The following is a 23366-nucleotide window of genomic DNA, read 5'->3' on the forward strand; positions in this document are numbered from 1 at the left end:
TACTATTCAGGATGCTAACATCTGAGGATACAGGTTAAAAGCTAGCCCAGGCAGCAACGTTCATGAGACTAAAATATCTAATTGACCACCAAAGGACCTAGAATGGAGCTGTGGGGATTGAGCACTAGACAAGTTACTCAAATTCAGATATGCTGCAATTTTAAAACATTGATCTTTTGAAGACTTACTGAATGTGCCTTTCTGTGTGTGTGTATGTGTGTGTGTGTGTGTGGAAAAGTGCATTTCCATCAAAGTTTTTTTGGGGTTTTGTTGCTTAAAATATAATTGTTGGGATAAAGAATGGATTTTCTGGCCTGGGAAGGTGGCTCAGTGGTAGAGTGCTTGCCTTGCATGCATGAGGCCCTGAGTTCAATTCCTCAGCACCATATAAGCAGGAAAAGCCCGAAGTGGTGCTATGGCTATATTGGTACAATGCTCGCCTGGAGCTGAAGAGCTGATGGACAATGCCCACCCAGAGTTTAAGCCCCACGACTGACCAAAAAAAGTATTTTCTGTACATTATTAAAATTAACAACTTGTTCCTATTTTTATGAAGACAGCACCTAGACATTTCATTTCACCCTTACCTTCTATTTCTACTAACAGTGCTGTTTGTTAAAAGAATTTTTATTAAATCATCCTATGAATACTTGTCAGCCAATGAAGAAGCAGGATCTAGTCAATGACAAGTCAGTAGACAGCCAATGAGGGAGCAGGATACAGCCAATACAACGCAGGATGCATGCAATTAGAAAGGGTACAGCCAAGGACAAAGCAAGATATAGGCCATGACACCTGTATTTAGATCCTACAGCCTCCATGATTCTTCACTGTGACAAGCAGCATGGCACTGGGACACAATGGAGAACATCAGTGATCAGGATTCAAGCAACAAATTGGATAGCACTGTGGAGAGACTGTGGCTCTGGGTATACAGCTGTAACCATGGGACTTTCTGGAGAGTGTCCTAAGAGACCCGGCCTACTTCTCTACTTTAGAGGCCGTTACACATTGGATAGATCTTTATCCTTTTTTTGCTCAGAAACCAGGATCCAACTTGGTATGTGACACGCTTGCTCATGGACTGATGCACTGTGAGCCTAGAATCCTACCACTGGACATTGGGCCTAATTTGAAGTGTATTTCCACTATTTCCAGTTTATAAGGCTTTATACTGACTGGGATAAGGGCTTAGTAGTAGAGTGCTTGCCGAGCATGCATGAAGCCCTGGGTTTGATTCCTCAGTACCACATACACAGAAAAAGCCAGAAGTGGCACTGTAGCTCAAGTGGTAGAGCACTAGCCTTGAACAAAAGAAGCTCAAGGACAGTAGCCAAGCCCTGAGTTCAAGCCCGAGCTTAAGCTTAAAGTCTAGATCAGGTGGACTACATGTCTGGACTTTCCCTGAGTTGCATTCTCCTTTTGCAAGACAAGAAGAGACCCTGTGAAGCTCACAAAATCTATTTTAGCTCTGGTTGTGATGTTAGTATAAATGTTTTCTGTTTGCATGTATCCATGGTAACCTTCCCTGTGTGAACTCAAATGAACATGCCTGCTTGTAGCGAACTCAAGGCCCAAGTGCTGGTGAGCCTTGGGACCCCTGGTCCCCTCTGAAATTCTTCTTTTTCTCTACACCTGTCCCAGTACTTTCTGGTATCCTGTCGCACTGCCTTAGGTTGTGATTAGCAACACTCCTTGATGAATACAAATTGAGATTTCTCTTTCCATTCAGCTTCCTGACTCAGTTTACTCCCTAACATCAGTCACCAAGCTGATTCCATTCCAGGGAGTTAAAGTGCTATTTCACAAACAGAAAAAAAGATCACATAGCCGGAAATAAAATCACACACATAAGTGACTGGATTCACCTGGCAACTTTTTTCTTGAGAAAAAAAAAGAAAAACCAAATATTATATATATTTATATATTATTCATATAATGAGAACACATCCACATAAATGCTATTTATGACCATCACTATGGAGGCTGCAACTGAAAGGTTTTCCCCCGATTAAGAGCATGAAATACTATCCCTTTTCCACTCACTTCTTCCATATAATATTAGAAATTTGAGCAATTTGTCAAAGGCAACGAATAAAAGTTGTACAAACAGCCAGGCTCCTGTGACTCATGCCTGTAATCCTAGCTGCACCAGAGGCTGAGATGTGAGGATCACCATCCAAAGCCAGCCTGGGCAGAAAAGTCTGTGAGACCCTCATCCCCAATAAACTACTAAAAAAGCTGGAAGTGGAGCTGTGGCTCAAGTGGTAGAGCACCACCAGCCTGGAGCACAAAAGCTCAGGGACAGCACTCAGGCCCTTAGTTCAAGTCCTAGGATACACGCACATGAGCACTTGTACACACACACACACACACACACACACACATACTTCAACAACAACAGCATGAATCACTTCATCCCTAGTGAAAAACCCAAAAGCTCACATACACCCCTTTAATGTGGCCAACAGCAGTTCTCAGGGGTGACTCATCAGCAGCGGCATCTACTCTGGGTCAAGGAAATTTGCATCTTTGAAAATGAAGCGATGAATTTGGAAATCACTCTCCTGTGCCTCATCAGGACAAAAGGACAGATGGCCGGATAACAGAATGACAGGATCCTGCTCATCTTCTCCAAGGCCGGGTTTTCCTTCGGTCTATAAAATGAGTAAAATGTGACAAAGCTGTTCAAGCCAAATGCGCCTCCAAAGAAAGCTACCAGTGTGAGGACGCTGTGGGTGGCTTTGATCTCTTGTTGCAACGGGGAGACCTGGGCGGGGCTGTGCAGGTGCAGGTCTGTGTGGCGATGTGCGTAGAGGAATTTCACCCTGTAGAGGCTGGCGGCCACTGTGAGGCCCACACAGAGGGCATCTCGCAGGATCAGACACACTAGAGCGTCGTGGAGGTGTGGTAACGCAGCTGGACACTTTCACATGGCGCCCAGGGGAAAGAAGCTGCAGGGCCTGAATAATTGCCTGGCCCGGGGCCACGGTTCAGGACAGGGAGGTAGAGGAGCAAGTTGAAGATCCAGAAGGAGAGGCAAGTGGCAAGATGAAGGAGGGAGCCTTGCATTGCAGCAAGACCCACATGAGGTGGCGGGGATGGAGGGTGGCCGCCTGGAAGGCCATGAGAAGCGATAGTGTACAGATGTTCAGGAAGTGGGTGACACTGTAGGCATAGAGCAGTGCCCTGCAGCCCAGGTCAGACAGAAAAAAAAAAGGGCCAGGTCTCCCCCACATCCAAGATGGTCAAGTGGTCCGGGGTCAGCCTGAACACGATTCTCAAGGAATTGTCCAGTGTCAAATGTGCCAAGATGAGATACAGAGGTTTCCTCAGGGCCCGCCAGCACAGCCAGCTGTGCACCAACAATGAGAAGAGCAACAAGTTCCCCAGGAAGCCAAGGAAAAGCTCCAAGGGGAGGAAGAGCACCAAGATGGAAACATGATCGTGATGAGGTTCAGATGTGTTCATTGGATGGCCTCCCCCCTCCTGCTGCTGATAAAACAGGGGGGAAAAAAACATTAAAGACTGGGAAGGTGGCTTAGTGGTAGAGTGCCCTCCTAGCATGCATGAAGCCCCAGGTTCGATTCCTCAGTACCACATACGCAGAAAAGGCCAGAAATGGCGCTGTGGCTCAAGTGCTAGAGTTCTGAAGAGCCCAGGGACAGTGCTTAGGCCTAGAGTTCAAGCCTTATGAAGGATCATATATATGTATATATATAGTCTTTTTTGGAGGGTGCCCTTATTAGGGCTTGAAGTCAGGGCATAGGGGGCTGTTCCTGGACTTTTTTGCACAAGCCCAGAACTCTACCATATGAGCCAAGGCTCCATTTTCAGCTATTTTGTCAGTGGCGGGGCTTGAACTCAGGGCCTGGGTGCTACCCCTGAGCTCTATTGCTCAGGGATAGCACTCTACTACTCTGAGCCACAGCGCCACTTCCACCTTTCTGGTGCTTTATTGGAAATAAGAGTCTCAGGGATGTTCCTGCCCAGAGATGACTTTGAACCACGATCCTCACACCTCAGCTTCCTGAGTAGTTGGGATGACAGGTGTGAGTCACTGGCACCTGCCAGATACTGTGAAATTCTCATATTCGAGTCCATACGATGATTGGCAATGGAGGGAGGGGGAAGACCTCCAGGGTTCCACTGTGTTTCACTGAGTCATGCTAGGATGCCACAGAAACCTCAAGTGTGGGCATAGAGATGACAGGAGGGTAAATACCCTACAAGAGAATATATTATCTATGGCGCTGGGAAGGTGGCTCAGTGGTAGAGCACTTACCTTTCATGCATGAGGCTCTAGGTTCAATTCCTAAGCATCACATAAGCAGACAAAACCAGAAGTGGGGCTGATGCTCAAGTGGTAGAGCACTGGTCCACAGCTGAAGAGCTGAGGGACAGCGCCTAGGCCCAGATTTCAGTCCCTACAACAGACAAAAAAAAAAAGAGAGAGAGAATATATTATCCAGAACGTATTTGGCCCAGATGAGAGAGATCTATGTGTTTTCTTTTTTTTAAAAAATTCAGGCATATGTGGCTCATGCCTGTAATCCTACCTATTGAAGAGCCTGAGATCTGAGGACCACAGTTCAAAGCTACACTGGGCAGGAAAGTCTGTGAGACTCTTATCTCCACTTAACCCCCAGAAAACCAGAAGTGGCGCTGTGGCGCAAAGTGGTAGAGTGCTAGCCTTGAGTGACAGAGTTTGGGGACAGTGACCAGGCCCTGAGTTCAAGCCCTATACTGACAGCATAAATAAATGAGTAAATAAATGATAAAAATAAATAAAATATACTGTTATTATAAAGGTGTTATGCAGTGGGGTTTCTAGATATATGTTAGGTAAAGAATATGTTTCTTCTTGGACAAGGCCACCCTTTCCCTCACTCTCTCCCAGTTTTTCCCTCCAGTCCCAAACCAACAGGTTGTAGCATTCATTTTCCACATAGTGTCTAGTGAGTACCATTCCTGCCCCTTCCATGCCCTTTGATGCCCTCCCAAAGACAGATAAAAACAAACAAGACAAAGAGCAAAGAAAACAAAACCAGGGGCTGGGAAGGTAGCTCAGTGGTAGAGCGCTTGCCTTGTATGCATGAAGGTCTGGGTTCGATTCCTCAGCACCACATAAGAAAAAAGAAAAAAGCTGGAAGTGGCGCTGTGGCTCAAGTGGTAGAGCACTAGCCTTGAGCTGAAGAGCTGAGGGACAGCGCCCAGGCCCAGCATTCAGGCCCCACAACCAGACCCCCATCCCCACCCTCAAAAAAAGAAAAAAAGAAAACGAAACCAACAAAGAAGGAGAGACCTCTTGTTTCCATCTCCTGGAGTTCATTTCAATAAGGTTTTTTGTTTTTTTTTTTCATGATCAGAGGCCCACAGGCATTGTGCCTTTGTGCACTCTCTTTGATTTGCATTTCTTGGTGGAGGGTTCAGTCACATTTTCTTTCTAAGCCAATGTCTTCCTACTGCTTGCCTTTTCTACAGGGTGTGAAAATGCACAGACATGTAGTGAGCAGACTTTTACTTCTTACTTTTGACAACAGGTCACAATTCTTCTAAGACAGAGATCTTTAAAAGAGAGAGGGGGGGCTGGGAAGGTGGCTCAGTGGTAGAGCACTTGCCTTGCATGCCTGAAGCCCTGGGTTCGATTCCTCAGTACCACATAAGCAAAAAGAAAAAAGCCAGAAGTCGTGCTGTGGTTCAAGTGGTGGAGCACTAGCCTTGAGCTGAAGAGCTGAGGAACAAACAGTGCCCAGGCTGAGAGTTCAGGCCCCACGACTGGACCCAAAGAGAGAGAGAGAGAGAGAGAGAGAGAGAGAGAGGAAAAAGTCTCCTGTCATACAAAGATGTGGCTTGAGCCACTTTTTGCCTTTCCCAACCCGGCTGTGCATTGAAGGGAAACAAACATAGTTCTCACAATGTGGTGTGGAGCTACAGACAGGCAGAAGAGAGAAGTAAAAATCACTCCTAAATATCCCACCATGCAGTCAGGTGCCAGTGGCTCATGCCTGTAATCTCAGCCAGTCAAAAATCTGAGCTTCTGATTGGGGCTGGCAAGGTGGCTCAGTGGTAGAGTGCTTGCCTAACATGCATGATGTCCTGGTTCGATTCCTCAGTACCACATACACAGAAAAGTCTGGAAGTGGTGCTGTGGCTCAAGTGGTACAGTGCCACCTTTGAGAAAAAAGAAAGAAAGAAAGAAAGAAAGAAAGAAAGAAAGAAAGAAAGAAGCTCAGGGGCAGTGCCCAGGCCCTGAGTTCAGTCCACAGGATTGGCAAAAATCATCATCATCATCATCATCATCATCATCATCATCTGAGGCTCTAAGATCAAAGGATTCCAAGCCTGCTAGGGCAGGAAAGACTGTGAGACTCTTCTCTCCTATTAACTAACAAAAAGCTGGATGTGGTGCTGTGGCTCAAGTGATAGAGTTCTCAGTCTTGAATTTGAAAAAAGAAGAAAAAAGAAAGAAAGAAAAGAAAAAAAAGAAAGCTGAGGGACACTGTACTCAGGCACTGAATTCAAGCTCCAGGACTAGGGAAAAAAATGAGAAGGATATAACAAACACAGAAACTGGAAGTGATAAAAAAAATTAAACACCATTAAATTCTACCAAATGCAAATAAGCAGTAATTACTGGACTGAGAATAAATGGGGGAGATTACTAGAATGACACTGGAGATTAAAAAAGATATTGGGTTCCCATGGGTTATCATTACATTTGTTACTAATAACAAAGCCAAAGAAGTATCAAAATGATGACTTTTCACAAATAAAATGAAGATGGCTGCAGGATGAGAGCAATACCTGAGGCTGAGAGAGATACAGTGTTGCAAAAAAGAGATGGAAAAACACTCAAACTGCATACAGGTGCAGAAGGAAAAACCAATACTGACAAACATCAAAGAAACTGAGTGTGGTAGCACTCACCTGTAATCCCAGACTCACCTGTAATCCCAGCAACTGGAGGCTGAGGTGAGAAGATCAGGAATCTGGAGGCCAGCACAGGCTGTGAGGCAAACTACTGTATCAAAGAGTAAAAAAAAGGGGGAGGAGGAGGGAAGGGAAGCATGATTATGTAAATATAAATGTATAATGTATGTAAATATATGTAAATATAAACTTGTTTAAATATAAATATATGATGGAAGTTAAACTGAGAAACAAATTTTCAGAAGCACAGGCTGATAGCAGGGGGATCACAGGTGGGCCTTCCTACCTCACATAAACGCTGGGGGTTGGAGGACACAGAGTTCTTCCTCCAGGAAGTCAGCCTCCTCGAAAGGGCTGATTGGACCAGCCCCCACTGTATATGGGGACTGTGAGTAGCTTGAATTGGCCTCCCCATGGAGGCTCACCCATCACATTGCCCCGGGACACCTCAAGCCTTATGGGATGTCATTTCCACGAGCCCAAAGCATCAGTGCAACCCTCTCAGACCTGAATCTGCTCATCAACACATTAACATAACTAAGTGGGCTCTCAGAGGGCCAGCGTTGTCCTGAGGGACCTGCTTCAGAAAGTAATCTTCAGCATCTGCAAAGTCATTAAAAGTTCACTTTCAGGCTGGGAAGCTGGCTCAGTGGTAGAGTGCTTGCCTTGCACGCACGAGGCCCTGAGTTTGATTCCTCAGCACCACGTAAGCAGAAAAAGCCAGACATGGTGCTGTGGCTCAAGTGGTAGAGTGCTAGCCTTGAGCTGAAGAGCTGAGGGACAGCACCCAGGCCCAGAGTTCAGTCCCCACGACCAACAAAACAAACAAAATGTTCACTTTCTCCCCCAGACAAAAATGAGAACGTTTGGCCCCATACCCTATGGAGAAACACCTGGACAGTTGAGGCAAATGTGAAATGAAATCATCTGCCTAATCAGTTACCCAATGTGAAACCTTTGCTGGCATCTGGGACACTGCCTCTTATAGTCTGGCTGTTGTAACAGAAAAGAAAAAAATAGGTGGAATGGTTGAGATAGACTTTATTTCTCTCTGTTCTGAGGGCCTGGGGTGTTCACATGCAAAATAGTCAGTACAGGGGCTGGGAAAGTGGCTCAGTGGTAGAGTGCTTGCCTTGCATGCATGAGGCCTTGGCTTTGATTCCTCAGCACCACATAAACAGAAAAAGCCAGAAGTGGTGCTGTGGCTCAAGTGGTAGAGCGCTGGCAGAGCTAGCCTTGAGCAGAGAGAGGCACAAAGAGGTGCTCAGGCCTTGAGTTCAAGCTCCAGGACTGGTAAAAAAAAAATCCGTACGTCTACTATCTATTTTTATTGAAATTCAAACAAGTTGGGTTTTGGGGGGGGTTGTTTTGTTTTTTGCTAGTCCTAGGCATTGACCTCAAGACCTGAGCACTATCCCTTAGCTTTTCCACACCCCCCTCCCAAGGCTAGCACTCTACCACCTGAGCAACAGCTCAACTTCTGGCTTTTTGGTGGTTCACTGGTGATAAAAGGCTCAGGGAATTCCCTGCACAGGCTGGCCCCGAACTGTGGTCCTCAGATTTAAGCCTCCTTAATAGCTAGGATTACAAGCATCAGACACTGCACACAGCTTCAAACAAGTTTTTGTTTTGTATTGTTTTGTTTTGTTTTCAGCTGAAGGCGAGTGCTCTAACACTTGAGCTACAGCACCACTTCGGTTTTCTGGTGGTTTATTGGACATAGGAGTCACACAGTCTTTCCTGCCTGCGCTGGCTTTGAACTGTGATCCTCAGATCTCAGCCTCCTGAGTAGCTAGGATTACAGGCGTGAGCCACCAGCACCCGGCTATTCAAACAAGTTTTGATCTTCATTGACACCTGTCAATTTTTTTTTCCAGTCCTGGGGCTTGAACTCTGGGCCTGAGTACTGTTCCTAGGCCTCTCTGTATTCAAGGCTAGAGCTCTACCACTTGAGCCACAGCACCACATCCAGGTTTTTCTGTGTATGTGGTATTGAGGAATGGAACCCAAGGCTTCATGCATGCTAGGCAAGCACTCTACCACTGAGCCAACTTAGAACTCACTAGAAGGCAAGATTTTTAAAATTATTGTAAAATGATATACAAGAGGCTGGTAAGGTGGCTAGGATGTATAGATATAAGGATGGGTGGGTGGATGGATGGATGGATGGAATGAGTAAGGATGGATGGATGAATGGAAAGAAGGATGGATGGATGAGTGGATGGATAGACGGATGGATGGGTGTATAGATGGATGGAAGAAGAATGGATGGATGGATAGGTGAATAGATAAGTGAATGAATGGATGGAAGGGTAGATAGATGAGTGGATGGATAGATGGTTGTATGGAAGGATGGATGAGTAGATAGATGAGGGATGGATGGAAGGGTGGATGGATGGAAACAGAAGGGTCACAATTGTTTCTTCAGCTGGACATAAAAGGCGTGTCTCTGTGTCAAGCTCACTCTCACACCATAACCAGGCTGGGGTGATGTCAAGCTCTGACCTTTATTTCTCACAATCACAGCTCATCTGCTCAGTGCTGGGGATCTTAGGGTTGCATTGAGGAATGAGGAGGCGAATACACAAGACACAGGCCTAGGGAGAAGGCTTGGAGGGGGACCTGGCAACTGGGAGGTAGAACCAGTGGTGGGACATGGGCTTAGGGCTGGAGACACCGAGACAGGATGACAAAGGAGCGGAGCCACGGAGGCTGGGGCTGGGAGAGCGTGGGAGGTGGGGGTGGTGCTGGTCCCAGGGCACAGGCTCAGAGAAGACTCAGAGATGGCCTCAAAGATCCAGGCTCCCTACTCATTCTCCCGTGAGCCTTTGCTGGTGGTGGAGCTGGGCGGGATGCTGGAGGACTGGCCTTTGCCAGAGGCCAGGCCTCCTCTCACATCTGATCCAGTGATGGTGCCTGCTTGGCCTCTGCTGATGAAGCTTTATTTTAGATCTTCTACAGACTTAGTTACCTCCTTGGTATTATTTTCAGTGTTCTCCTCAAATTGTTCAGCTAAGTGGCTATACTTTCATTGGATTTCCTTTAGTTTTTTTGTTTTTTTTTTGTTTGTTTGTTTATTATGGTCATGGGGCCTGAACTCTGAGCTGGAAACTGTCCCTCATCTCTTCAGCTCAAGGTTAGCACTCTACCACTTGAGCCACAGCACCACTTATGGCTTTTTTCTTTTTGCTTATGTGGTGCTGAGGAATCGAACTGAGAGCCTCATGCATGCTATGCAAGTACCCTACCACTGAGTCACCTTCCCAGGCCCTTTGGTTGGAATTAATACAGCTTTTTGTTTGTGGATTCCATGAATTCCTCTATTAATCTTTGGTTAGCCTCATCATGCTCAAATATAGCCTCACGCAGGCTTTCAGTCTTTCATTCAGCATGTTTACAAGTAGTGATTCTAGAGCTTGAGAACTGTCCTCTAGGTTTTTCACTGATTGCTCTGTTGCCAATTTATTTTGAGTAGGAGTTCAGGTTCCTTGAATTGCCATTTTTCTTGTGTTTCTATGGCTAGTTCTGCCCATTTAGAAATGGGACCAAATCCAGTACCATACCAAGAAACATTTTTTTTTAATTTAATTTTTTTTTTGTGAACACACTGTACAGAGGGGTTACAATTACATGAGCAGGATAATGTGTACATTTCTTATCAAGCATTGCAGCCTCCACCTTTGTTTACCCTTGACATCCCTTCCCAGCCTTCCCCCCCCACCACCACAGTTGTAAAGCTCGTTTTCGACATGACAACTTGTACTTCTCATTGTTGCAACAGGTCCACCTGTATCCTTAAATGACTTGTTTTTCCCCATCTCCTCTACAAGTTATACTGATATCAAATATAGTGAAAGCAGGGGTTATACTGTGGGGGAGGGACATACAAAGCTACAAAGAGATAATCTTATAAATGCGTTAGAAAAAATGTATGAATGAAAAAAACATTTAAATACATATCTAAGGGTTTATTTTCCTAACATCACATTATCTGACCTTTTCGGCTTGACTCATATATATACTAGATATTGCAAATAAGGGAAACCATGGGGCCTATGTTTCTTTGGGGCTGGTTTACTTCACTTAATATAAGTTTTTCCATTTCCTAACAAATGGGGCAATGTCATTCTTTCTGATGGAGGCATAGAATTCCATTGTGAATATACACCACATTTTCTTGATCCATTCATCTACTGAGGGGCATCTGGGTTGGTTCCAGATCTTAGCTATGGTAAACAATGCTGCAATAAACATAGTTGTGCTGGTAGCTTTAGTGTGGTCTTGTTTGTGAACATTTGGGTAAATGCCCAAAAGTGGGATTGCTGGGTCATAGGGGAGCTCTATGTGAAGTCTTTTGAGGAACCTCCATACTGCTTTCCAAAGTGGTTGAACAAGTTTACATTCCCACCAACAATGAAGTAAGCTTCCCTTCTGTCCACATCCCCTCCAGCATCTGTTGTTGTTAGAGTTCTTGATTTTTGCCATTCTAACTGGAGTGAGGTGGTATCTCAATGTTGCTTTGATTTGCATTTCTTTTATGGCTAGGGATGTTGAGCATTTCTTCATGTGTCTATTGGCCATCCTTCTTTCTTCTTCAGAGAAGTTTCTCTTTAAGTCATTAGCCCACTTATTTATTGGGCAGTTGTTTCTTTGAGGATTTGTTGTTGGGGGATTTAATTTTTTGAGTTCCAAGTATATTTTAGATATGAGACCCTTGTCTGTTGTATGGCTAGTGAAGATGTTCTCCCAGTCCGTGGGCTTTCTATTGATCTTGCTAGCTATGTCCTTTGCCATGCAGAAGCTCTGCAACTTCATGCAATCCCATTTGTCCAACCTCTCTTTGATTTGTTGTGTTTCGCAGTCTCTATTCAGAAAATTTCGGCCTGAGCCAAGGAGACCTAGGGTTTCTCCTATTCCATCCTGTAATGTTTTCAGAGTGTCTGCTTTGAGTTCAAGGTCTTTGATCCATTTGGAGTTGATTCTGGTGCAGAGTGATATATAAGGATCTCGCTTCAGTTTTTTACAAGTAGTTAACCAATTTTGCCAGCACCATTTACTGAAGAGGCTGTCTGTCTTCCATTCTATTGTTTTAGCTCCCTTATCGAAGATTAGATGGCTATAGGTCTGTAGGTTCATTTCTGGGTTTTCAATTCTTTTCCATTGGTCCTGAGGTCTGTTCTTATGCCAATACCAAGCTGTTTTCATTACTATGGCTTTATAGTAGAGTTTGAAATTTGGTATTGATATTCCTCCATCAGTGTTCTTTCCATTGAGGAGCGTTTTTGCTATTCGTGGTCTTTTATTGTTCCATATGAATTTTTGGATTGCCTCTTCTATTTCCTTGAAGAATGAGGTTGGAATTTTGGTAGGTATCGCGTTGAATTTGTAGATAGCCTTGGGAAGTATTGCCATTTTCACGACATTAATCTTTCCAATCCAGGAGCATGGAAGGTTTTGCCATTTTCTAAGTTCTGTTTTAACTTCCTTTTTCAAGATTTTAAAGTTTTCATGATAGAGGTCCTTCACTTCCTTGGTTAAGTTAAATCCTAGGTATTTTATTTTTTGTGGGGTATTAGAAATGGAGTTGCTTTCCTAATTTCAGCCACACTTTTCTCACTCATACCAGGAAACATTTTGAAGACAACAACCAACCCAGAACCTAGAGCTGCACAGACTTTAAGGGTTAACAATCATAGGCAGTTATTTTAACTCTTTCCTTCTAGGATATGAAAAAAATTCCAGTACCCCCACAGAACACATTTTTAAGACAAAAAACAACCACAATCCCTGTATTTGCACAGATTTTAGAGCTTTGAAATAGGACATACGTATTCTCCTATTTATCTATCCTTTTCTTTGTTATGGGAGGGGTATTGTTCTTCCAGAGTGGGGAATATACATACATACATACATACATATATATATATATACATATATATATATATATATATATATATATATATAGTTGAAATCAGTGAACAAATCTGTCATGAGCTTTAAAGCAGTCTGAACCAAAAGGATGACACAATAATCTACTTTGACACTGTCAAAATGGATACAATTAGAGTCTAGATCAACAACAATCAAATACGGGTCAGTGGACTAAAGCAAAGGAATAAGTAGTGAAGGACCAGAAATAAAGGAAAATGTGTTGAGGTGAATTAGAAGATTGAGAGATATAATGAAAAATGGGGGAAGAGGAAATGAGAGTAGAGGGATGTAGTGAAAGAAAGGAACAGACAGAAGAAAGCTAAGACCTAAATTCAGAGAAAGAAAACCAATAAGAAAAAACAAAAGAAGAAATAAAGATATTTTAAAATGTATATATGTTTTCCTTCTCAGCCCTTTCTCAGCTCTCTGAGCTCATTTTCCCTGCTCTCTCTCTTTCCCACACCTTTCCCAGCTCTTTCCCACTTCTTTTCCCAGCTCTCTCTCTTAGGTCTTTTCCAGGCCTTTCTCATCCATGAGGAATGCCAACCTGGCCTGGTCCCAACACGTCTACTGAAGAAACCTACCCCTTACCTGAAAAAAAAAAGTATATTTGTATAAAGTAATAATTCTAAAATTAAAAATCATGAAATCGAGCAATAGACATTTGCTCAAAATATAGCCTAAATTAAGTATACACACAATTAAGGAGGAAGCCTAGTAATCACCATAGGCTGTGTAGGAATAAACAGCAATGAAGAAGAAAAATGGGGCAAAAATATAAATAAAATAAAAATTATGTTTAGAAAACAATTTTTAAATTTATTTGTATCTCCCCTATGTCTGCTACCCAGTCTCTTGATGGAGTCTTTGACTTCCTTGCAGTGATTGGTTTTCCTTATGGCTTAGTTGTTTTCTCAAATCAGTTTGAGCAGACAGAAAAAGTTGGGAGTCTTGTGTCTGTCTGAATCTTGTGTTAGTCTGAGAGGAGATTGGCTTTGTGTAGAATGCAGGAAGTAGGTGGCTAGTTTCTGCAGGTTGGAGTCTCTGCAAGTGAGCTTGTGTGTGGGTGGGGTTGTGGCATGTCTGGAATCAGTGGCTTTTCCCAGCTTGTCTAGCTCTTGAGACCCTTTTTTGGCCCAGCTTGGAGCCACTCTCAGTTTTGCAGTCTATCCAGTGAGATTGTACAGCCTTTTGGATTTTTAATTCTTACAAGGGCTAAGCTCTGAGGGTATCTGCTATATGACTGGAATGTCTTTGTTCACTGCCAAGGGGCAGGGCCGATCCTCTCTGCCAACCCTGGCAAAGTTGTCCCTTCCTGGAAAGAGCTACCTCCTCCTGAGTGGGGCAACCTTCCTCCAGGTGGAGCTTACTATCACTGATCAGATTCCTTTGTCCTGTTGATAAATGATATTACAGGTGTAGCTTCTCTGGCCCAAATTATCTACTAGCTGCTCTGGCAGGCTCTATTGCAGTATCAAAGAAGGTGCTGTTTTGGAGTGTTGGGGGAGAGCTACTTTCCAGACACTTTTCTGTGATATGGTGTGAAGATGTTTTTGGGGTGTATACATGCTTTCCCGGTTTTTTAGACCATCTAGGACCCGTGGAAGCAGGATGTGCGTTTTAACTCCTAGTAATCTAGTTCACACTGGAGATGAGTGAAAAGCCATACTCACTCTGTCTCTGTTGTCGCCAACCTGTGCTCAAATGGGCTTTCTTAAGCAGGCTGCCTGAATTTTTCCTCTATGTCCAAAATCTCTGTATAGGTTTTGAAAGTAGTCCTTTTGGATTCCTTGGAGGTTCAGGATATAGCCAATAGCAAAGCAAGATAAAAATCAATGAGGCAGTAGGATGCAGACAATGAGAAAGGACACAGGCAGTGACAAATCAGAATACTGTTCATCAGGAAGCTGTATGCAGCCACTGATAGGTTAGAATGTAGCCAATGATGAAGGATGAAGCCAATGACATAGCAGGAGGCAGTCGACAAAAGATATAGCCAATCATAAAGCAGGAGGAAGCCAGTGACCAAGCAGCATATAGGCAATGGAACCTATTCTTAGGTCCTCCAAATTCCGTGACTTTTCTCTGTGAACAATCAGCATGGCAAAGGCACTCAAGGGAGAAGATCAGTGTTCCTACTTCAAAAAATTATGTGAAATTCTAGGACAGCACTCTGTACAGAATATGCCCATGCATGTCCAGCTGTCACCACTGCACTTTCTGGAAAGATGTCCTGAAAAAAAGTGTCTCATCTGTGTACTCTAGAGGCCACTGTACATTGGTTAGTTCTTTTATTATTTTCTTTATCTTTGATTGGAGACCTGCACTGGAACAGGGCATGTCACAGTCTGCTCATTGGCTGATGCTCCATAAGCCTCCATTCCTACCACTGGACATCAGATGTGCTTTGAGGTCTAGTGACTATTATCTTTCCTCTTTATAATTCTCTTTGCCCCAGCAGTTCCTTTGTTCATAAGTTTGAATCCTCAACTCTATTTGTGGACTTTCACATCTACTCTTGGTATGTGTTGAGCCAATTTGCATCAACTTGACCATCACATATGATTAGTTTCTAGCAAACCTGTGTGTGAGAAGTGTGACCCTTGTCCTTGACCCCTGGCCTGCCACATGCTGTGCTCTGCAAACCAGGGTACATGGTCACCCTTGTTGCCAGGCTCCCAGTGGGGAAGACAAATAATTTCTGCATCTCAGGATGTACCCAGGGCTAAGAGAACCAACCTTTAATAACCCGCTGGGTCTTGAAGTTTACTTTCTAATGACTTTGACTTTGAAAAAAACACATCCTGGAATAGTAATTCTGTTCATTTCATTAATAAAGGTAGAATATTCTCTAAGACATTCCATTGGCACCTGGAAGACTGGTTTGTGCCTCCTGTGGAGGCATCAGACTAATGCCCAGTAAACAAGGCCATCCAGGCAGCAGGTGACAGTGACTGATGTCCACTGGAAGAAGCCTTGTCACCCCAAGCATGCTATACATTGGTGGCTGGGCACCAACAGCCTATCCAAGATACCAGACTGCTTCTTGGAAGCTGTTCCCTGTGAGCAGGATTATGAAGCTCGCAAGCTTGACAAGCAAGTGAGGTAAGAAGAGGTCAGAAGGATTCATTATCCTCTTTACCCCATCTTTACATTATTTCCTGCTACACATGCTGTGATTTGAAATGGAGTTGCAACAATGCTTTCATCAGGGAATATAGAAACCTAAATGTTTCCTAGAATGACTTTATCTACAGTACCCTGGAAACCCTTAACATTTTTTTGGTTGGTCATGAGGCTTGAAGTCTGAACCTGGGCACTGTCCCACAGCTCTTCAGCTCAAGCTAGCAATCTACCACTTGAGGCACAGCGCCACTTCTGGATTTCTAGTGGTTCATTGGAGATGAGAGTCTCATAGCCTTTCCTGCCTAGGCTGCCTTTGAACCATGACCCTCACATCTCAGCCTCCTGAGTAGCTAAGATTACAGGCTTGAGCCACCAGCACCCAGCTACCCTAACATTTTTTTTGCTGATAATTTAGAGAGAGAGAGAGATCTACAGATACCTTTTATTTATCTATGTACATTTGTCTGTCCTGTGGCTTGAATCAAGGCCAGGTCATTGTCCCTGTTCATTTGTGCCCAAGGCTAAGACTGTATGTCATGAGCCAAACCCTACTTCCACCTTTTTGGGTAGTTTATGAGAGATAAAAATCTCATATTCTTTCCTACTCAGGTTGGATACTGACCCTAATCATGCTTGGGAGTAGTTTCCTGAGCAGCTGGAATTGTAGGTGAGAAAGACTGGCACAACCTACAGATGTCTTTTTTTTTTGGACAGACAATTGAGAGGTTTTTACTTAGATTTTTTTTTATTTTGAAAATACCATATAGAGGGGTTACAATTAAATGGGAAAGAGTACATTACTTATCAAGTATTGTTGCCTCCTCCTTTGTTTCCCCTTCCCATCCCTTTCCATCTCCCATCCCCCCAACTCACCCCCCCCCGCCTCCTCCCCCCGCCAAGGTTGTAAAGTTTGTTTTTGACATAACAACTTGTACATCTCATTGTTGCAATGGGTCCACCTGTATCCCTATTTAAACGATTTGTTTTATCCTTTACCCTCCACAAATTATACCAACATCAAATTCAGTGAAAGCAGGGATTATACCATGGTGTGGGACATACAAAGCAACAAAGAAATCATCTTATAAATACGTTAGAAACAATCACATGAAAGAAAAAACATTTGAATATTTATCTTGGGGTTCATTTCACCTAACATCAACTTATCTGAACTTTTGTGCTTGTCTCAGACATATACTAGTTATTGCAAATAAGGGAAACCATAGGACCTATGTTAGTTTGGGCCTGGCTTACTTCACTTCATATAATTTTTTTCAGGTCTTTCCATTTCCTAAAAAATAAGGTAATGTCATTCTTTCTGATGGAGGCATGGAATTCCATTGTGTGTATATACCACATTTTCTTGATCCATTCATCTACTGAGGGGCATCTGGGTTGGTTCCATATCTTATATCCTATCAGTTTTTTGAAATGACAGGAGTTGGTGTTGCAGTCTTCCCTGTCATCATTTTAATTGCCATTATAATCTTCATTGTTGTGATAGAGGTGATGTTGAGGGGATTACCATTGCATAAGTTAGGCCATGTGTGCACTTTTGCTTTGTCACTTGTGAGATTTCAGGGCCTAGGTTCTGTCCCTGAGATGTGGGGCTCAACGGTGGCACTCTACCAGTTTTTCCACAGCACCACTTTCTTCAATATATTTCTTTGAGTACAACTTCACCCCTTGTCTTTTCCAGTTTTCTCATCCTGTCACCACACATAAGTTGTATGGTTCCTATCCACATAGTGTCTACTGCGTACCACTGCTGCATTGGTTCATCCCATAATTGTCATAATTGACAAACTGTCCAGACAGCAGATGATTTTGCTCATCCAACCTCAATGGAAAAGTTTCAGTACTGCCAGATATGATGCTCTGCATATCATAGATACATTTTGAACATGGTAATGGTTACTTTTAAATTTCTCCATGATAAAAAATTCATCATTTACTTATACTGAATCTGTTGCGTAGTGGAGTTCCTGGGACTATTGAAGTGCTCCTGTATTTTCCTCACTTCTACTCCTGTGATCACTGCATAGGAGAAATGGGTAATATGAAGCGTCTTTTGAATCTTAGTCTCCTGTTCCATTGCCCCAGTGTTTTATCCTAGTGCAAGATTCATTTCTGCAGTTATTTTGTGTCACTTTTTTATTTGCCCCCAAAATACACTTGTATTCCATTCTTTTGATCACACTATATTGATCCCATTTTATTTCAAAGCCATGCTAAGATAATAGCAGGCTAAATACAATGATTAATCGAGTTTGTAGGATGTGTGTGAAAACATTTTCACATCTTATATATTTGCTACACTCCTCCTTTGATGCTTATTTTGATTCCTTACCCAGTAATTTCCCCCTCTTTGGAATTTGTTTCCCAGAAGAGTTGAAATTGAACACTTAATACGGTGCTAAGGAATTTTTTTCTGGTAATGGAGTTTGAGCTACCTTTCCTTTCTACCAAATTATGGATAAAATATCTTTTGAAATAGGATTTTTGGACGGAGAACAGTTGGCTCATGTCTGAAATCCTACCTACTCAGAAATTTGAGATCTGAGGATGACAATTAAAAGCAAGGCATGGCAGGAAAGTCTGCAAGACTTAATTCTCAAATAACCCAGTATGAAGGTGGAGGTATAACTGTTAGCCTTGAACAACAATGAAAAAGAAAGCTCAGGGATAGTTTCTAGGATGTGAGATGAAGCCCCAGGCATTCATGAACACACACACACACACACACACACACACACACACACACACACTACAATCTGATGACCTAGAAAACTCCTTATACCGTGCAAACTTCTGTGTACCACAAGTCCACGTTTCTCCTTGGGAAGACACTAAGACTCATGGTGTGAGCCAGGATTTCCCTTCAATAATCTCATCCGTTTCTGTCCTCTAAGATCCTCAGGAGCCCTTGGGATTCCATTCCACAAGAGCCAACCCTGGGCCTGAAACTGATTTACATCTTCCTCATATTCTTCCTGAAGAACAACTTGGAATGGATCAGTAATCTAATGAACAGATTTTTCATTCTGGTATCAACTCTTTGGCTGCTCTATGCATCAGATATCACAGTGCCATTCACAATGTCTCGGTGGAATCGATATTGGGGGCAGGGAACTCCTTGCTCTCCATGCTCTATCTGTACATGTTTGGATTCCAAAGTCATCAGAAGAAGCCCATCGATGCTATCTTTATGCACCTGACGGTGGACAACATCCTGAACCTCACCTTCACAATGTTGCTAGACATCATGGCATCCTTCCGAGTTCATCATTTTCTGACGATGTGGGCGGCAAGGTGGTGGTGTACCTCTTCAGAATCACCCAGGCACTTTCCATCAGCACCACCTTGCTCCAGTGCGTGTGGCTTAAATCTAAGTCTTCAGTGTTGTTTTTCCCATCTTTCCTCTTCTTCTGGGTTGTCAATAACACTCATCTATGTCCTGGTTATTAAGGTTATGAAAGCCAAAAGCAATTTTACTCTTGCCGGTTCTGGATTTTCCAATGTATATTGTCATACTCAGCAGATAGAAGACAATAGATTATGGTATCGCATCCCTATCTTCTTATTTTGAGATCTTGTATTTGTAATCCTCATGATCATCACCAGCCTCTATTTGGTGCCCCTCCTGTATTGACACCACAAGACAGCCTGGCAACTGCATAGTCCCAGGCTTGCCTCGCAGCCAGCACCTGAGAACAAAGCCACCCACATCATCCTGCTGTTGGTCAGCTGTTTCATGTTCTTCTATTGCTCCAACAACATCATGGACTTTTATTACTTTTACACAGCAGTGAAAATTCCAACACTGGAAGTGATCGTTTGTTTTTTATGATCAGGCTACCTAGCCATGTCTCTCTTTTTCTTTACGGAGAATAATAAAAGTCTTTCCAAATGTACACTCTCCTTTTCATTGATGGGAAGTACCAGTTGTCATAAAGCAATCAATGGCTAATTAGACAGCCAAAATTTTTGCTCAAAAGCAGTGAAGTTCCTAGTAATGTAAATGGGGAATAAAACTGTGTGTATTGAACACTTAAAATCTTATTCAACTTCAGACATGCTATAATTCTTAAACACTGACGGAGTATACTGACCCAAACATTTCATATTTATATCCCCTGTTGCTGTATTTCAGTTTGGTGCCATAGTATTGCATATACATTTATTTGAATTAGGGAAGGGAACGGGAAGAACAGAATGGTGAGATAAAGGACAAGGGCTGAGCCAATGCAACAGCAATATACAGAAGACAATGTGTTGGAAATGATCTGTACAAATTTTGGGGGGTGAGGAGGTAGGAGGGAGGGGTATAGAAAGTAAGAGAAAAAGGAGGGAAAGTGTAACAAGTTTGTCAAAAAATGTATGTATTACCTTACTAATGTAACTGTAATCACTCTGTATATTACCTTGAAAAATATATATATTTCTTTGTTTGTTTGTTTGCTGTGCGGCCTGAATTCTGGGCCTGGGCGCTGTCCCTCGGCTCTTCAACTCAAGGCTAGCTCTCTACTACTTGAGCTACAGTGCCACTTCTTGCCTTTTCTGCTTATCTGGTGCTGAGGAATCAAACTCAAGACCTCATGTATTCAAGGCAAGCACTCTACCACTAAGCCACCTTCCCAGTCCTTGATAATAATTTTTTAAGTTTTTTTTTTCATTTTTGTCATTTCATTGGAATTAAACTCTGACCCTAGGGGCTGTCGCTCAGCTCTTCAGCTCAAGGGGAGTGCTCTCCCACTTGTGCCACAGGGCTACTTCTTGTTTTCTGGTGGTTAATTGGAGATTAGAGTCTCACAGCCTTTCCTGCCTGTGCTGGCTTTGAATCTTGATCCTCAGATCTCAGCCTCCTGAGTAGCTATGGTTACAGGCGTGAGCAACCAGTGCCCAGCTCAAAAAAAGTTTTATATTGCTTAGTTACTTAAACTATTATTGGTGGGGGGCTGGTTTTGTGGTTTAGAGGTAGATTGCTTGCCTAGCATGCATGAAGTCCTGGGCCCAATTCTTCAGAACCACATACAGAGAAACAGTCAGAAGTGGTGTAGTGGCTCAAGGGGTAGAGTGCTAGCCTTGAGACAAAGAGGCTCAAGAACAAGCCAGGTGTCGGTGGCTCACCCCTGTAATCCTTCCTACTCAGGAGGCTGAGATCTAAGTCTCGAAGTTCAAAGCCAGCCCAGCCAGGAAACTCCGTGAGGCTCATCTCCAATAAACCACTCAGAAAATGATAAGTGGTGCTGTGGTTCAAGTGGTAGAGTGCTTGCTGTGAGCTGAAGAGCTTAGGAAGAGTGTCCAGGCCCTGAGTTCAAGACCCAGAACTGCCCCAACCAAAAAAAAAGATTATTGGTGTGATAAAAGAAATACATTTCCTGTACACTATTACAATTAAAAATAATTTCTCTTTTTTAATAAAGACAGCATCTACACAATCTTTTTCTACCTTCCTTTCCCTTCCTAATAACAGTGCTATTTTTTATATAGAATTTTATTAAATCACTCTAAGAATGCTGGTTCTCCAATGACAGAGCAGCATCTAGCCACAGAGGAAACAGCATGTGGCCAAAGGATACAGCCAGAGCCAGGCACAGGTGGCTCATGCCCATAATCCTAGTTAGTCAGAAGGCACCTCAGTTCTCAGGCACCCTGGGAAGAAAAGTTAGTGAGACCCTTACTTCAACTAATCATAGGAAAAGCCAGAAATAGTGCTATGGCTCAAGTGGTAGAGTGCTAGCCTTGAGCAAAGAAGCCCAGGAACAGTGTCCAGGCCCTGAGTTCAATCCCGAGGACAGGCAAAAAAAGTGGATCTTGCAGCCAATGACAAAGAACATTGTAGCCAGTGACAAAGCAGGAGGCAACCAGTGACAATCAGGATGCTGTCAACGCAGAGATGTGTATACACCATGACACATATTCTTCCATCCTGTGATCTCCATGACTCTACTCTGTGACAAGCAGTGTGGTAAAGGCACAATGGAGATCAGTGTTCTGATTTAGACAACAAAGGAAACCTTCCAAGACAGGGCTGTGGAGAGAGTAAGTCCCTGCAGGTCCCGTCGTCCATCACCACTGGACTTTCTGGAGAAGTGTCATGAGGAAAAGGGGTGCTGTTCACTCTGAAGCTCACTGGATATTGGATATTTTATTCTATTCTATTTTTTGGTGAGAGGCTATGACTGGAACTCACTATCTGACGATTTTGCTCATCATCTGATGCTCCACAAGAGCCCTATCCTGCCATTGGACACTCAACCTAGTTTGAAGTCTACTCCCCCTGTTATACTTCCTGTTCACAGTCTCTATATACAGTTGACTCGCCTGATAGTGTTTTAGTCCTAGATTTTTATTTTGAGCCAATTTGCATCCTTGGAATAAAATCAGCCTATTTTCATGTGTGATATTTCTAGTATATTATCACATGTACTTCTGAGACTTTCGGATGAGTATCTCAACTACATTTCTTTACCATTTCTAGTTTGCTTGACAATAATAGTGTTATGATCATGTTTTGTTAGCAGGGAAATTCTGCTTGAATCAGCTGAGTTCCCACATGTTTTCTCTCCGTTACCAAAATTGTTGGAGGAGCCTTTTCACGAACATTTTAAGGTTTTGTATTGTTTGTTTATTTTTGAGGTTTCTTTGTTGCTGTTGTTTAGTTGTTTTGTTCTTGTACTGGTCCTAGGGCTTGAACTGAGGACCAAGGCTGTGTGCCTGAGCTTTGTTTAGGGGGTGGGGGTCCAGTCATTGGGCCTGAACTGTGGGCCTGGGTGCTATCCCTCAGCTCTTCAGCTCAAGGTTAGTGCTCTACAACTTGAGCCACAGCGCCACTTCCAGCTTTTTTCCTTTTTACTTCTGTGGTGCTGGGGAATCTAACCCAGGGCCTCATGAATTAGAGGCAAGTGCTGTACCACTTTGCCGGCATCCCAGCCCTGTGCCTGGGCTTTTGTTTTGATCAACGCTGGCAGTCTTCCACTTGAGCCATAGCTCTACCTGTGGATTTTTGCTGGCTAAATGCAGATAAGAGTGTCACAACAGAGTTTTTGCCTAGTCTAGTTTTGAACTGTGATCGTCAGATCACAGGTTCTGAGAAGCTATCATAACAGTGTGAAGCTGGCACCCAGCTTCAGTAAGTTTTGTAGAACCTCCCAAATATGAAAAAGGAGGACAAAAACTACTCACAACCGAATTGTGATGTGCAAGGAGATTGAAGTCATAGTAGTCTCCCCAAAATGGAGGACAAAGGGTGAACAAAGCCAGCAGTGGTACTCATTAGACAATGTGTGGAACTGAACTATGCAAATTGTGGTTGGCAATGGGAGAAAGAAACTGAGAGAAATTGTGGGAAAAGGTAACAAAAGGAACTGTTC

The 23366-nt window shown here is 43.3% G+C and overlaps 1 long non-coding RNA gene across 1 annotated transcript; it reads right to left on the minus strand.

The window, feature by feature from the left end:
* Nucleotides 1-311: 311 nt before the first annotated feature.
* On the minus strand, nt 312-21043 carry LOC122125890. Its single transcript, XR_006150785.1, has 3 exons — nt 21019-21043; nt 8330-8337; nt 312-376 (listed from the first exon to the last, which is right to left on the minus strand). It is a non-coding gene; the product is annotated as an uncharacterized LOC122125890 (long non-coding RNA).
* Nucleotides 21044-23366: the final 2323 nt, after the last annotated feature.

Source organism: Dipodomys spectabilis, unplaced genomic scaffold, assembly GCF_019054845.1.
Source record: "Dipodomys spectabilis isolate Male_0828 unplaced genomic scaffold, ASM1905484v1 ptg000266l, whole genome shotgun sequence".
Lineage (NCBI taxonomy): Eukaryota > Metazoa > Chordata > Mammalia > Rodentia > Heteromyidae > Dipodomys > Dipodomys spectabilis.